The 14,276-nt window shown below is 45.7% G+C and overlaps 2 non-coding genes across 2 annotated transcripts; both read right to left on the bottom strand.

Annotated features, from left to right (window-relative positions):
• Positions 1-6,998: 6,998 nt before the first annotated feature.
• On the bottom strand, positions 6,999-7,080 carry trnal-aag (transfer RNA leucine (anticodon AAG)). The gene has a single exon. It is a non-coding gene; the product is annotated as a tRNA-Leu (tRNA).
• Positions 7,081-10,257: 3,177 nt separating this feature from the next.
• trnal-aag (transfer RNA leucine (anticodon AAG)) lies at positions 10,258-10,339 on the bottom strand. The gene has a single exon. It is a non-coding gene; the product is annotated as a tRNA-Leu (tRNA).
• Positions 10,340-14,276: the final 3,937 nt, after the last annotated feature.

Genomic DNA, 14,276 nt, shown 5'->3' with positions numbered 1-14,276 from the left:
AAGGCTGGAACAGTCCAAAAACCAAGCACCCCACAGAAAAGCAATCTGGTCTATGCTGTCAAGCACGGTGAAGAACGAATTGATTTGTATAGTGTTTTGGGGAAACAAAGCAGGCACTGAGCAGGAGAACGACACAGTATAAAAGGGCAAACTCCTCAAGTCAAAACTCAGCTGTCAACCTGCACCTCAGAAAAATGGCACTTTTCAGAACAGGAATGTACGTACTCTGGACAGAGAACACAGTCCAGGGGCTATCAACTGCTCGTGCGAGCCAGTAGCTGCAAGAAAGAGGGAATGAACACTACAAACACCGCAACAGACAGCAGAGTGGCGCAGCTGTAACTTGCTGGGCCCATAACCCAGTCGTCGATGGATCAAAACCATCTTCTGCTATCCTTGGTGGGTTTTTCAGTGCATTAAGCCTATCTTTGGGATGTTTTGCAAATCCTTTAAGTGTTGATCTTGATGAGAAACATTTAAAGTTTGGATTTTCCAACTATTTGGTACTTGCATGTGGAAAGAGACCTTTCCCACACTTAACTGACTTTGCATTGGAAATGTCCTCCTTTTTTCACTTTTAATATCAATTGTGTTTGTACCCATCATGTTGGCAGTCAATGTGTGAAAGGCAAAAATATTAACATGAAGGCAGGAAACCTTGACAGGACAGAACAGGTTTGTGCAGCAAGACAACAAAATTGGGTACATGATCTCAACAGACATGGAAGTGGAGGGATTTGAACCCATGCCTCAAGAGAGACTGAAACATAAATTCAACACACTAGACCACTCGGCCACACTCCCTTAAGCTGCGTACAAGGAAAGCACCTTTGTTTGAAAGGTTAAGGCTGCGAGGGAAAACCAGTGGAATCCCCCAAATCCTCTATGGAAACCAACCTTTAACTGACCAGACACCGCATAGAAAAGCAATCTGGTCAATGCTGTCTAGCACAGTGAGGAATGCACTGATGTTTATAGTGTATTGGAAAACCAAACAACCATTGATCAGGAGAATGACACAGTTTAGTAGGGCAAACCCCCCGAGTCAAAACTCAGCTTTAAACCTGCACCTCAGAGAAACGGCACTCTTTTCAGGACAGGAGTATGCAAATTCTGGATGAACTTGTCGAACCGAATACTTGTTAGACAGAAATCGTGAACAACACTAAGGTTATGAAACAAAGAGCAAGTGGCGCAGCGGAAGCGTGCTGGGCCCATAACCCAGAGGTCGATGGATAGAAACCATCCTCTGCTATGTGGGGCAGATTCGTCAGTACGTCAGCGTTACACTTAGGATAATGTGAAAAGCCTATGGTTTCAACCATGGATCTTGAGAAAAAGTTCTAACATTTCAATTGTTGGTGCGCTGTATGCGGGAGCCCTCCCATCAGCGCACTGATTAGATGGCCAATTCTGTGACGAGAGTCACCAATCAGGAACAAGCAGTGCAGGTGAAAGCTCTATATTAGCAGCGTGTCGGCGTGAAGTGCTCCCAGTCAGACAAGCAGCTCATTGAAGCTACACAACAACAATTCCATTTAGACAAGCGGAGCACTCAGTGAATTTGAACAGAAAGAGTTACTCACAGCGCCATGTAGGGGTGGGAATCTATGGGTACCTCACGATGCGATTCGATTCTGATTCAGAGGCCCACAATTCGATTGACTTCTGATTCAGAGGCCTACGATTTGATTTAATTCGATTTCGATGCATCACTACAATGGTTTACATTTTATAGCTAATCTAAAATACTGGTACCTTTTCTAAAACAATTGCATAACTCAAGGAAGAGCAAGGATTTATATTTCACACTTTGACTTTCATTAAAGTGGCAAGGTAACCTTTTTACGTGTGTCAACACAAATTTCAAAAAGTGCCAATGGCAGCATTTGTTGTAACAAAGGTCTGTAACTTCTATAACAAAAAAATTCCAAGAAGATATTTAAAATTAATGCGATTTAGCCTAACCTGTATTTTAATACTTTAAAGCGCAATATGCATCATCTGATTGACATTACTGTGTAACTTAGCAATGAACGCTGCTTTTATTTAACCCAATGTAGCACCTGATGTAGTATATTTTCTGCGATCGGCTGGCAACCAGTTTAGGGTGTACCCCGCCTACTGCCCGAAGACAGCAGCCGCGCGACCCTCGTGAGGATAAAGCGGTTTAGATAATGGATCGATGGATGATATTGGACGCGATACTGTGCATTACAGCAGTGTTGAACATTGTGTCATCAACAGCTTTATTATTCAAAATATAAAGCAGCATATTTTGTAACAATAAATAACAGACTTAAAATAACTGTTAATCTTGCAGAAGGTGTGCATATTCTAGGTTTTTGTGTGAGGAAAGAAGTGCTGTACATGCTCTGATATTATTGTACTACGCAACAGCAATTTTATATTGTGTATACAGTGTAACTGTCGGCATCATGCTGCGACAGCCCCTTCCTTCCACAACCGATAAGGGTGCAAATCTGATGCAATGGATTTGGTCATTTTTCTTACTCTTTCGATGTTTGGTGGAAGAGCACCTCCGACGGGTCGGCCTTTCGCAGCACTCAACTCTGGGTGGTAGCATGTCATCTTTATTGGATTCCTGAAATATTTTTCTCAACGTGTCACACTTCATAAAGAAACGAAATGTCTCCAAACCGATGCTTTTAACAAGGATTGCGCCACTCGTGTGAGGTTTTGTTTGTTCCGCCATCTTGTCACGTAAGCCTCGTCACAGACATCTGATGTACAACGCACGTAATCGCTTGCTCATCTTTTCATTTTATTCTTTTTATTTATGCTTTGAACATCGATTATTAATATCTCTGAATCAATGCAGAATCTTTTTAACATAACAAATGATGCATCGAAAAAACAATTATCGTTCCCACCCCTAGCGCCATGAAAGCCTGTTCACAGCCTGGTCCATCCATTATCTATAACGCTTCTCCTCACACAGGTCGCGGGCGTGCTGGCGCCTATCCCAGCTGTCTACGGGCAGTAGGCGGGGGACACCCTGAATTGGTTGCCAGCCAATCGCAGCACACAGAGACAAACAAACATCCGCACTCACAATCACACCTAAGGGCAATTTAAAGTATCCAATCAACGTACCAAGCATGTTTTTGGAATGTGGGAGGAAACCGGAGTACCCGGAGAAAACCCACGCAGGCACGGGGATAACATGCAAACTCCACACCGGGAAAACGGAGCCGGATTGAACCCACGACCTCTGAACTGTGAGGCGGATGTGCTAACCAGTCCCCACCATGCCGCACACAGCCTGTTCCATCACTCAAATTTGTCCCCCAAGCAACAACAACTCACTGGTGTTCCTCGTCGTGCTTGCCACGGCCATCGAAGCCTTGCTGCGAAAAATAGACAAAAGATGGACTACAGACGAAAGACGGATTAAGTACATGGGATTCCAACTATGCTTAGTCTGTCTGTTTAAAAAATGTTCCCATCATTCGTCAACCGTCGGCAAAACGGCGTCCGTCACATAGACAGAATGCTCACTCTGATAGACTGTGAATGTAACCTGTAAGAATAATATTGCATTTTATTATTCATGTTGATTTTCATGATTAAGCCTGTTAGTTTTGTAGGTTTAGCTTTATACTATACACGAATAATGATGTATTTTATTGTTCGTGTGTTTAGCTTTATATTATATAAAAACAGGGGGGAATGTAAGAATAATAATGCATTTTATCATTTATGTGTTTGATTTTTATCATTAGGCCAACTTGCTTGGTGTGCTTTGCTTTCACATATGTATGTTAATTGCACACACACACACACACCCCCGCACACGCACACACACACACACACATAGACAAAACAAGTTCATAGTGTTCCAGCTGCTTTCGCTCCCCTTTCCCTTAGAGCTGGAACACCTTTGTTATCAGGGACACCGAAGAATAATAAAAAGAAAGGGGGCGCAGGAGCCGGGCAGAGCGTTTTAGGAACTGTAATCGTACACTTCCCTGCGCTCTCCTTGCAAGTAAAAAGACAATATTGTTGTGGAATGTCTTCTCTCCTCATTGTGTGCATTGTTTATGAATGTCTCACTTGGTGTGAACCTGACATTAAATTGGTCCTTCGAGCCGGATCCCTATATGCCGGAAGGTTTCCAGCTGTCGAGTCAACCTCTAGGTAAAGTCTGTGGCCACGGCTCTAAGAACCTTTGTGGGACTGGTCTTTGGCTCCACTTCTGGGAACTGAAGGCTGACGGGAAGCCGGAGGAGTGAAGACATCTCTGGGTGAGTAGGAAATTCACGACACTCGTGGATGAGTGAATTGCGCGCTGGTAAAAAACCTTGACAATACTAGTCCCTGGTAAAGTAGTAAGACAGAGTAAGTCTATAAAACTGTAAGACAGAGTAAGTCTATAAAACTGTAAGACAGAGTAAGTCTATAAAACTGTGAGACAGAGTAAGTCTTTAAAACTGTGTAAGCCTTGAGAATACTAGTCAATGTCAAGTTAAAAGACAGAGTAAGTCTATAAAACTGTAAGGGCGACGGTGTCCTGTACATACTTAAACTCCGTGAAAAACGCTGCTAAAAGTGTGACTGGGTAAACTGTGTGAGTGAATGTAAACAGGATTGTAAGTGACAACTTTGTGTGGACGCAATAGGCAAGAATCCTCCGCCACTTGTGGTAGAAGCTTGAGGATTGCCACACACTGGGTTGATTGTCACCCTGTTTTAAGGTAAAAGTCAGTATAGGACACCCTAGGTGTCATAAAACTGACTCTAGGAAAAAAAATGAAAAAAATGGGGAAAGTTAAAAGTAAAATCGGTGATAAAAGTGATCCTAAACAAAACCTCGCATGCAAAGATTGGACATTTGTGGAGCGTCACTGTCCTTCCAAAATACAACACTTAAACCTTTGGATAACAAAATATGACTTTGCTGGCCAGCTTAAAAAAAGAAAATAACAATAATAATAATAATAATAATAATAATAATAATAATAATAATAATAATAATAAAGGATGGCGAAGGCCTGTGTACACTTGAATTCTGGGTGTGGGTATGCTTGGGCAAATCGGTTGTGAAACCCTGTGTGAAGTGTGTAAGTGAACAGAGTGATTGCGAATTAAAATACCACTAGGTATTTTATTCCATATAATTAGTATAGTATAATTAGTAGTATATGTAGTAGGATAATGAACAGCAGACTGGTGTGGATGCAGAAGCAAGAATTCTCCATATGAAAAGGTTGTAGTGAGAATGACCACAACAGGAAATTTGAATTGCTGTCCTACTGATAAAAATCCAGTTTTTAGAACACCCTAGGTGTTAGCAAGCTGGACCAAATTGTAAATACAATGGGGATAATAGGTAGTAAAGTTAAATCATAAAATGCAATGTAAGGATTGGAAGTTTGTTGAAAAACAGGATCCTGATAAGATCCAATATTTAGACGCATGGATAGCTAAACACGTTTTAATGGTTGAGTTAATTAAACATAAAGTAGCCGTGTTACAGGAATCAATCATATAGCAGAAGCATTTAATGGGCAAAAAGTAAGAAACGAAGATAATGTGGCTTGAGCGGCGGCGCAGACATCAGGGAGGGGCACATGGGCCCTCTGCTCCTCTCTTGTCTGACCCTGCGACAAGGCGGAACAATTCTTATTCATTATTATAACATTTGGGTGAAGAGCACAAAGTAAGCAAAAATAAACTACGGATGTAGACACAACAAGTCAAATACACAGACCAATACACAGCGGTAGCGTGCTGGGCCCATAACCCAGAGGACGATGGATCGAAACCATCCTCTGCTATCTGTGATGGGTTTTTCATTACCTGAATCCTACCCTTTGGATCTTGTTCAAATGATGTAAGCATTGATCATGAGAACATTTAATGTTCGGATTTTCCAAAGGTTTGGAACTTGCACGTGAAATCTGACCTTTTAAAAACTTAGGTGACTTTGCATTGGAAAAATCCTCCTATTTTCACTTTTAGTATGAACTGCGCTTGTACACACCATGTTGGCAGTCTTGTTCAACATTTGAAAGGCAAAAGATATTGACATGAAGGCAGGAAACTTTGAGAAGATAGAACAGGTTTGTGTGGCAAGACAACAAAAGTGAGCACACTACCTCAACAGACATGGAAATGGCAGTATTTGAAACCACACCTCAAGACGGAGTGGAATATAAATCTAGGGGATAATAACACTCGACCACACTACCTTAAGATACTTCACTTCAAAGGACCTTTGTTTGAAAGGTTAAGACTGCGAAGGAAACCCAGCTGTGGGATCCCATGTATAACCTATTATAGCCAACCTTTAACTGACCAGACACCGCCGAGAAAAGCAATCTGGTCAACGCTGTCTTGCACAGTGAGGAATACAATGATGTGTTATAGTGTATTGGAAAACCAAGCAAAAACTGAGAGGGAGAATGACACAGTAGAGAAGGGAAAACTCCTCAAGTCAAAGCTCAGCTGTAAACCTGCACTTCAGAAAAACAGCAATCTTTTCAGGACAGGAATATGCAGATTTTGGACGTGTCCAACCCAATACTTGCTAGAAAGAAAGTGAATAATACAAAGGTTATGAAACAAACAGCAGAGTGGCGCAGCGGAAGCGTGCTGGGCCCATAACCCAGAGGTAGATGGATCAAAACAATCCTCTGCAATCTGTGGTAGGTTAGTCACTCCCACTGTGCTGTACTTAGGATGTTGATAAAAGCCTTCGGTTTTAATTATTGATCTTGATCAAAAAACATTTCAACTGTTGGGAACTTGCATGTGCGAGGTGATCTCTTCCTCAGTTCTCTCACTTTATATGAGAGAAATCTTCCTTTTTGCACTTTTAACATAGACTGTGAATGTATGCATCATGAGGGCAATCCATTTCAACATGTAAAGGCCAAGGATATTGACATGAAGGAAGGAACATTGATGGGACTGAATGGATTGTTGTGGCAAGACAACACAATTGAGTGTATTAACCCCACCTGAGGTGTAAATGGCAGTGGTGGGACTTGAACCCATGCCTCAAGAAAGACTGGAGCCTTAATCCAGCGCCTTAGACCGCTCGGCCACACTACCTAAGTTTATGTAACCAAGACAGGACCTTTGTTTGAAAAAATTAAGAGTCGGACGGAAAATTTCAGAGCTACTGGATCACTTGTCACGCCCATTGTTGCCAACTTTTACATAGAGGACGTGGAAAGTCTCTTTTTCGGGACAGGGCCATTTTTGTAGCAGTTTAGAAAAAAACCCACACTCACTGACCAATACTTTATAGTCATAACACACACTGGAAGAAAAAATGAGCATTATCACGACCCTAAAACATAGACCTGAAGACCTCCAAATAGCCCGCAAGGCAGCGAGAGAACATAGGCACCTTAGGGAAGACCTCGAAACCTGAGGTGACCCATCTGGTCCATCGTAAAAAGTGCATTGAGTTCAAGGAGGGACAAAAGCATAGAGGAGGTAAAAGAAAAGAGTGCAGAAACAATATTGTCTTTCCGTACGTATCAGCTCCATCTGAAAAACAACAAAGGATTTCCATCTTAGACGACATTCCAATACACTTCAAACCTGGCAATACCCTGGGACAAAGGCTGGAACAGTCCCAAAAACAAGCACCCCACAGGAAAGCAATCTGGTCTATGCAGTCAAGCATGGTGAAGAACGAATTGATTTGTATTGTGTTTTAGGGAAACGAAGCAAGCACTGAGCGGGAGAATGACAAAGTATAGAAGGGCAAACTTCCCAAGTCAAAACTCAGCTGTCAACCTGCACCTCAGAAAAACGGCACTTTTCAGACCAGGAATGTGCATGTTCTGGACAGAGAACACAGTCCAGGGGCTATTAAATGCTCGTGCGAGCCAGTACTTGCAAGAAAGAGGGACTGAACACTAAAAACACAGACCAATGCACAGCGGTAGCGTGCTGGGCCCATAACCCAGAGGACGATGGATCGAAACCATCCTCTGCTATCTGTGATGGGTTTTTCATTACCTGAACCCTACCCTTTGGCTCTTGTTCAAATGATTTAAGCATTGATCATGAGAACATTTAATGTTCGGATTTTCCAATTGTTTGGAACTTGCACGTGGAAATTGACCTTTTAAAAAGTTAGCTGACTTTGCATTGGAAAAATCCTCCTATTTTCACTTTTAGTATGAACTGCGCTTGTACACACCATGTTGGCAGTCTTGTTCAACATTTGAAAGGCAAAAGATATTGACATGAAGGCAGGAAACTTTGAGAAGATAGAACAGGTTTGTGTGGCAAGACAACAAAAGTGAGCACACTACCTCAACAGACATGGAAATGGCAGTATTTGAAACCACACCTCAAAACAGAGTAGAATATAAAGCCAGGGGACAATACCACTCGGCCACACTACCTTAAGATACTTAGCTTCAAAGGACCTTTGAAAGGTTAAGACTGCGAAGGAAACCCAGCTGTGGGATCCCATGTACCCCCGATGATAGCCAACCTTTAACTGACCAGACACCGCCGAGAAAAGCAATCTGGTCAATGCTGTCTTGCACAGTGAGGAATACAATGATGTGTTATAGTGTATTGGAAAACCAAGCAAAAACTGAGAAGGAGAATGACACAGTAGAGAAGGGAAAACTCCTCAAGTCAAAGCTCAGCTGTAAACCTGCACTTCAGAAAAACAGCAATCTTTTCAGGACAGGAATATGCAGATTTTGGACATCCAACCCAATACTTGCTAGAAAGAAAGTGAATAATACAAAGGTTATGAAACAAACAGCAGAGTGGCGCAGCGGAAGCGTGCTGGGCCCATAACCCAGAGGTCGATGGATTGAAACCATCCTCTGCTATCTGAGATGGGTTGTTCATTACCTGAGCCCTACCATTTGGATCTTTTTCAAAGGCTTTAAGCATTGATCATGAGAAAGTTTAAAGTTCAGATTTTCCTACTGTTTGGAACTTGCACGTGGAAATTGACATTTTAAAAACTTAGCTGACTTTACATTGAAATAATCCTCCTATTTTCACTTTTAGTATGAACTGCGCTTGTACCCATCATGTTGGCATTCTTGTTCAACATTTGAAAGGCAAAGATATTGACATGAAGGCAGGAAACCTTGACAAGATAGAACAAGTTTGTGTGGCAAGACAACAAAACTGAGCACACTACCTCAACAGACAGGGAAGTGGCAGTATTTGAAACCACACCTCAAGACGGAGTGGAATATAAATCCAGGGGATAATACTACTCGGCCACACTACCTTAAGATACTTCACTTTAAAGGAAGTCCACTAATAGTGTAGTGGTACACACGCCTGAGTTGTGTGCGGGCAGCGTGGGATCGATTCCCGCTCAGTGACAGTGTCTATGTGTGCCCTGCGACTGGCTGGCGACCAGTTCGGGGTGTAGTCTGCCTTCGCCCATTGACGGCTGGGATAGGCTCCAGCAACTCCCCGCGACCCTATATAGGATAAGCGGTTTGGAAGATGACATGACATGACTTTAAAGGAACTTTGTTTGAAAGGTTAAGACTGCGAAGAAGAACCGGCTGCGGGATCCCCTGATCCCCTATGATAGCCAACCTTTAACTGACCAGACACCGCAGAGAAAAGCAATCTGGTCAATGCTGTCTTGCACAGTGCGGAATACAATGTTGTGTTATAGTGTAATGGAAAACAAAGCAAAAACTGAGAAGGAGAATGACACAGTAGAGAAGGAAAAACTCCTCACGTCAAAGCTCAGCTGTAAACCTGCACTTCAGAAAAACAGCAATCTTTTCAGGACAGGAATATGCATATTTTGGACGTGTCCAACCCAATACTTGCGAGAAAGAAAGTGAATAATACAAAGGTTATGAAACAAACAGCAGAGTGGCGCAGCGGAAGCGTGCTGGGCCCATAACCCAGAGGTCGATGGATCAAAACAATCCTCTGCAATCTGTGGTAGGTTAGTCACTCCCACTGTGCTGTACTTAGGATGTTGATAAAAGCCTATGGTTTTAAGCATTGATATTGATCAAAAAACGTTTCAACTCTTGGGAACTTGCATGTGCGAGGTGATCTCTTCCTCAGTTCTCTCACTTTATATGAGAGAAATCTTCCTTTTTGCACTTTTAACATAGACTGTGAATGTATGCATCATGAGGGCAATCCATTTCAACATGTAAAGGCCAAGGATATTGACATGAAGGAAGGAACATTGATGGGACTGAATGGATTGTTGTGGCAAGACAACACAATTGAGTGTATTAACCCCACCTGAGGTGTAAATGGCAGTGGTGGGACTTGAACCCATGCCTCAAGAAAGACTGGAGCCTTAATCCAGCGCCTTAGACCGCTCGGCCACACTACCTAAGTTTATGTAACCAAGACAGGACCTTTGTTTGAAAAAATTAAGAGTCGGACGGAAAATTTCAGAGCTACTGGATCACTTGTCACGCCCATTGTTGCCAACTTTTACATAGAGGACGTGGAAAGTCAATTTTTCGGGTCAGGGCCATTTTTGTAGCAGTTTAGAAAAAAAAACACTCACTGACCAATACTTTATAGTCATAACACACACTGGAAGACAAAATGAGCATTATCACGACCCTAAAACATAGTGAATAATATAAAGGTTATGAAACAAACAGTGGCGGCACGGTGGTCGACTGGTTAGCACGTCCGCCTCACAGTTCAGAGGTCGTGGGTTCGATCCCGGCTCCGGCCTCCCTGTGTGGAGTTTGCATGTTCTCCCCGTGCCTGCGTGGGTTTTCTCCGGGCACTCCGGTTTCCTCCCACATTCCAAAAACATGCATGTTAAGTTGATTGGACTGTCTAAATTGCCCCTAGGTGTGATTGTGAGTGCGGATGTTTGTCTCTGTGTGCCCTGCGATTGGCTGGCAACCAGTTCAGGGTGTCCCCTGCCTACTGCCCAAAGACAGCTGGGATAGGCTCCAGCACGCCCCGCGACCCTTGTGAGGAGAAGCGGTACAGATAATGGATGGATGGATGGATGAAACAAACAGCAGAGTGGCGCAGCGGAAGCGTGCTGGGCCCATAACCCAGAGGTCGATGGATCGAAAGCATCCTCTTCTATCTGCGATGGGTTGTTCATTACCTGAACCCTACCCTTTGGATCTTTTTCAAAGGCTTTAAGCATTGATCATGAGAAAGTTTGAAGTTCGGATTTTCCTACTGTATGGAACTTGCACGTGGAAATTGACATTTTAAAAACTTAGCTGACTTTGCATTGAAAAAATCCTCCTATTTCCACTTTTAGTATGAACTGCGCTTGTACCCATCATGTTGGCATTCTTGTTCAACATTTGAAAGGCAAAGATATTGACATGAAGGCAGGAAACCTTGACAAGATAGAACAAGTTTTTGTGGCAAGACAACAAAACTGAGCACACTACCTCAACAGACAGGGAAGTGGCAGGATTTGAAACAACACCTCAACACAGAGTGGAATATAAATCCAGGGGATATTACCACTCGGCCACACTACCTTACAATACTTCACTTTAAAGGAACTTTGTTTGAAAGGTTGACTGCGAAGAGAAACCTGCTGCGGGATCCCCTGATCTCCTTTGATAGCCAACCTTTAACTGACCAGACACCGCAGAGAAAAGCAATCTGGTCAATGCTGTCTTGCACAGTGAGGAATACAATGATGTGTTATATCCATCCATCCATCCATTATCTCCCGCTTATCCGAAGTCGGGTCGCGGAGGCAGCAGCTTCAGCAGGGAAGCCCAGACTTCCCTCTCCCCAGCAACATCCTCCAGCTCTTCCGGAAGGATCCCAAGGCGTTCCCAGGCAAGCCGGGAGACATAGTCTCTCCAGCGTGTTCTGGGTCGTCCCCGGGGTCTCCTGCCGGTGGGACATGCCCGGAACACCTCACCAGGGAGGCGTCCAGGAGGCATCCTAATCAGATGCCCGAGCCACCTCAACTGGCTCCTCTCGACGCGGAGGAGCAGCGGCTCGACTCTGAGTCCCTCCCGGATGGCCGAACTTCTCACCCTATCTCTAAGGGAGAGCCCGGACACCCTGCGAAGGAAACCCATTTCGGCCGCTTGTATCCGAGATCTTGTTCTTTCGGTCATGACCCACAGCTCATGACCATAGGTGAGAGTAGGAACGTAGATCGACCGGTAAATTGAGAGCTTCGCCTTTCGGCTAAGCTCCTTCTTCACCACGACAGACCGATACAGGGTCCGCATCACAGCAGACGCTGCACCGATCCGCCTGTCGATCTCCCGTTCCATCTTACCCTCACTCGTGAACAAGACCCCAAGATACTTGAACTCCTCCACTTGGGGCAGAATCTCATCCCCGACCTGGAGAGGGCACGCCACCCTTTTCCGACTGAGGACCATGGTCTCAGATTTGGAGGTGCTGATCTTCATTCCGACCGTTTCACACTCGGCTGCGAACTGCTCCAGCGAGAGTTGGAGATCGCGGCTTGAAGAAGCCAACAGTACTACATCATCTGCAAAAAGCAGAGATGCAATACTGAGGCCACCAAACCGGACCCCCTCGACACCTCGGCTGCGCCTAGAAATTCTGTCCATAAAGGTTATGAACAGAATCGGTGACAAAGGGCAGCCTTGGTGGAGTCCAACCCCCACAGGAAACGAATCCGACTTACTGCCGGCAATTCGGACCAAACTCTGGCATCGGTGGTACAGGGACCGGACAGCCCTTATCAGGGGGCTCGGTACCCCGTACTCCCGAAGCACCCCCCACAGAACTCCCCGAGGGACACGGTCGAACGCCTTCTCCAAGTCCACAAAACACATGTAGACCGGTTGGGCAAACTCCCATGCACCCTCGAGGACCCTGCTGAGGGTGTAGAGCTGGTCCACTGTTCCACGGCCAGGACGAAAACCACATTGCTCCTCCTGAATCCGGGATTTGACCTTCCGACAGACCCTCCTCTCCAGCACCCCTGAATAGACCTTGCCGGGGAGGCTGAGGAGTGTGATCCCTCTGTAATTGGAGCACACCCTCCGGTCCCCCTTCTTAAAAAGGGGGACCACCACCCCGGTCTGCCAATCCAGAGGCACTGTCCCCGATGTCCACGCGATGTTGAAGAGACGTGTCAACCATGACAGCCCCTCAACATCCAGAGCCTTTATGAACTCCGGGCGGATCTCATCCACCCCCGGGGCTTTGCCACCGAGGAGCTTTTTGACTACCTCGGTGACTTCAACCCCAGAGATAGGAGAGCCCACCTCAGAGTCTCCAGGCTCTGCTTCCTCAGTGGAAGGCGTGTCGGTGGAATTGAGGAGGTCTTCGAAGTACTCTCCCCACCGACCCACAACGTCCCGAGTTGAGGTCAGCAGCACCCCATCTCCACTATAAACAGTGTTAATGGTGCACTGCTTCCCCCTCCAGAGACGCCGGATGGTGGACCAGAGTTTCCTCGAAGCCGTCCGGAAGTCATTTTCCATGGCCTCCCCGAACTCCTCCCACACCCGGGTTTTTGCCTCAGCAACCGCCACAGCCGCATTCCGTTTGGCCAGCCGGTACCCGTCAGCTGCCTCCGGGGTCCCGCAGGCCAAAAAGGCCCGATAGGACTCCTTCTTCAGCTTGACAGCATCCCTTACCGCTGGTGTCCACCAGCGGGTTCGGGGATTGCCGCCACGACAGGCACCGACCACCTTGCGGCCGCAGCTCCGATCGGCCGCCTCAACAATGGAGGCACGAAACATGGTCCACTCGGACTCGATGTCCCCCGCCTCCCCCGGGACGTGGGAAAAGTTCTGCCGGAGGTGGGAGTTGAAACTCCTTCTGACAGGGGATTCTGCCAGACGTTCCCAGCAAACCCTCACAATACGTTTGGGTCTGCCAGGTCGGACCGGCATCTTCCCCCACCATCGGAGCCAACTCACCACCAGATGGTGATCAGTTGACAGCTCCGCCCCTCTCTTCACCCGAGTGTCCAAAACATGCGGCCGCAAGTCCGATGATACGACTACAAAGTCGATCATCGAACTGCGGCCTAGGGTATCCTGGTGCCAAGTGCACATCTGGACACCCTTATGCTTGAACATGGTGTTCGTTATGGACAATCCGTGATGAGCACAGAAGTCCAGTAACCGAACACCGCTCGGGTTCAGATCGGGGGGGCCGTTCCTCCCAATCACACCTCTCTAGGTCTCACTGTCATTGCCCACGTGAGCATTGAAGTCCCCCAGCAGAACGATGGAGTCCCCAGGTGGAGCGCCCTCCAGCACACCCTCCAAGGACTCCAAAAAGGGTGGGTACTCTGCGCTGCCGTTTGGTGCATAAGCACAAACAAC

The sequence above is a fragment of the Filicampus tigris genome, chromosome 4 (genome assembly GCF_054856515.1).
Source record: "Filicampus tigris isolate MCC_2025a chromosome 4, RoL_Ftig_1.0, whole genome shotgun sequence".
NCBI classification, from domain to species: Eukaryota; Metazoa; Chordata; class Actinopteri; order Syngnathiformes; family Syngnathidae; genus Filicampus; species Filicampus tigris.
Note: the sequence above shows the minus strand (reverse complement) of the source record. Positions and strands in the feature narration are given on the sequence as shown.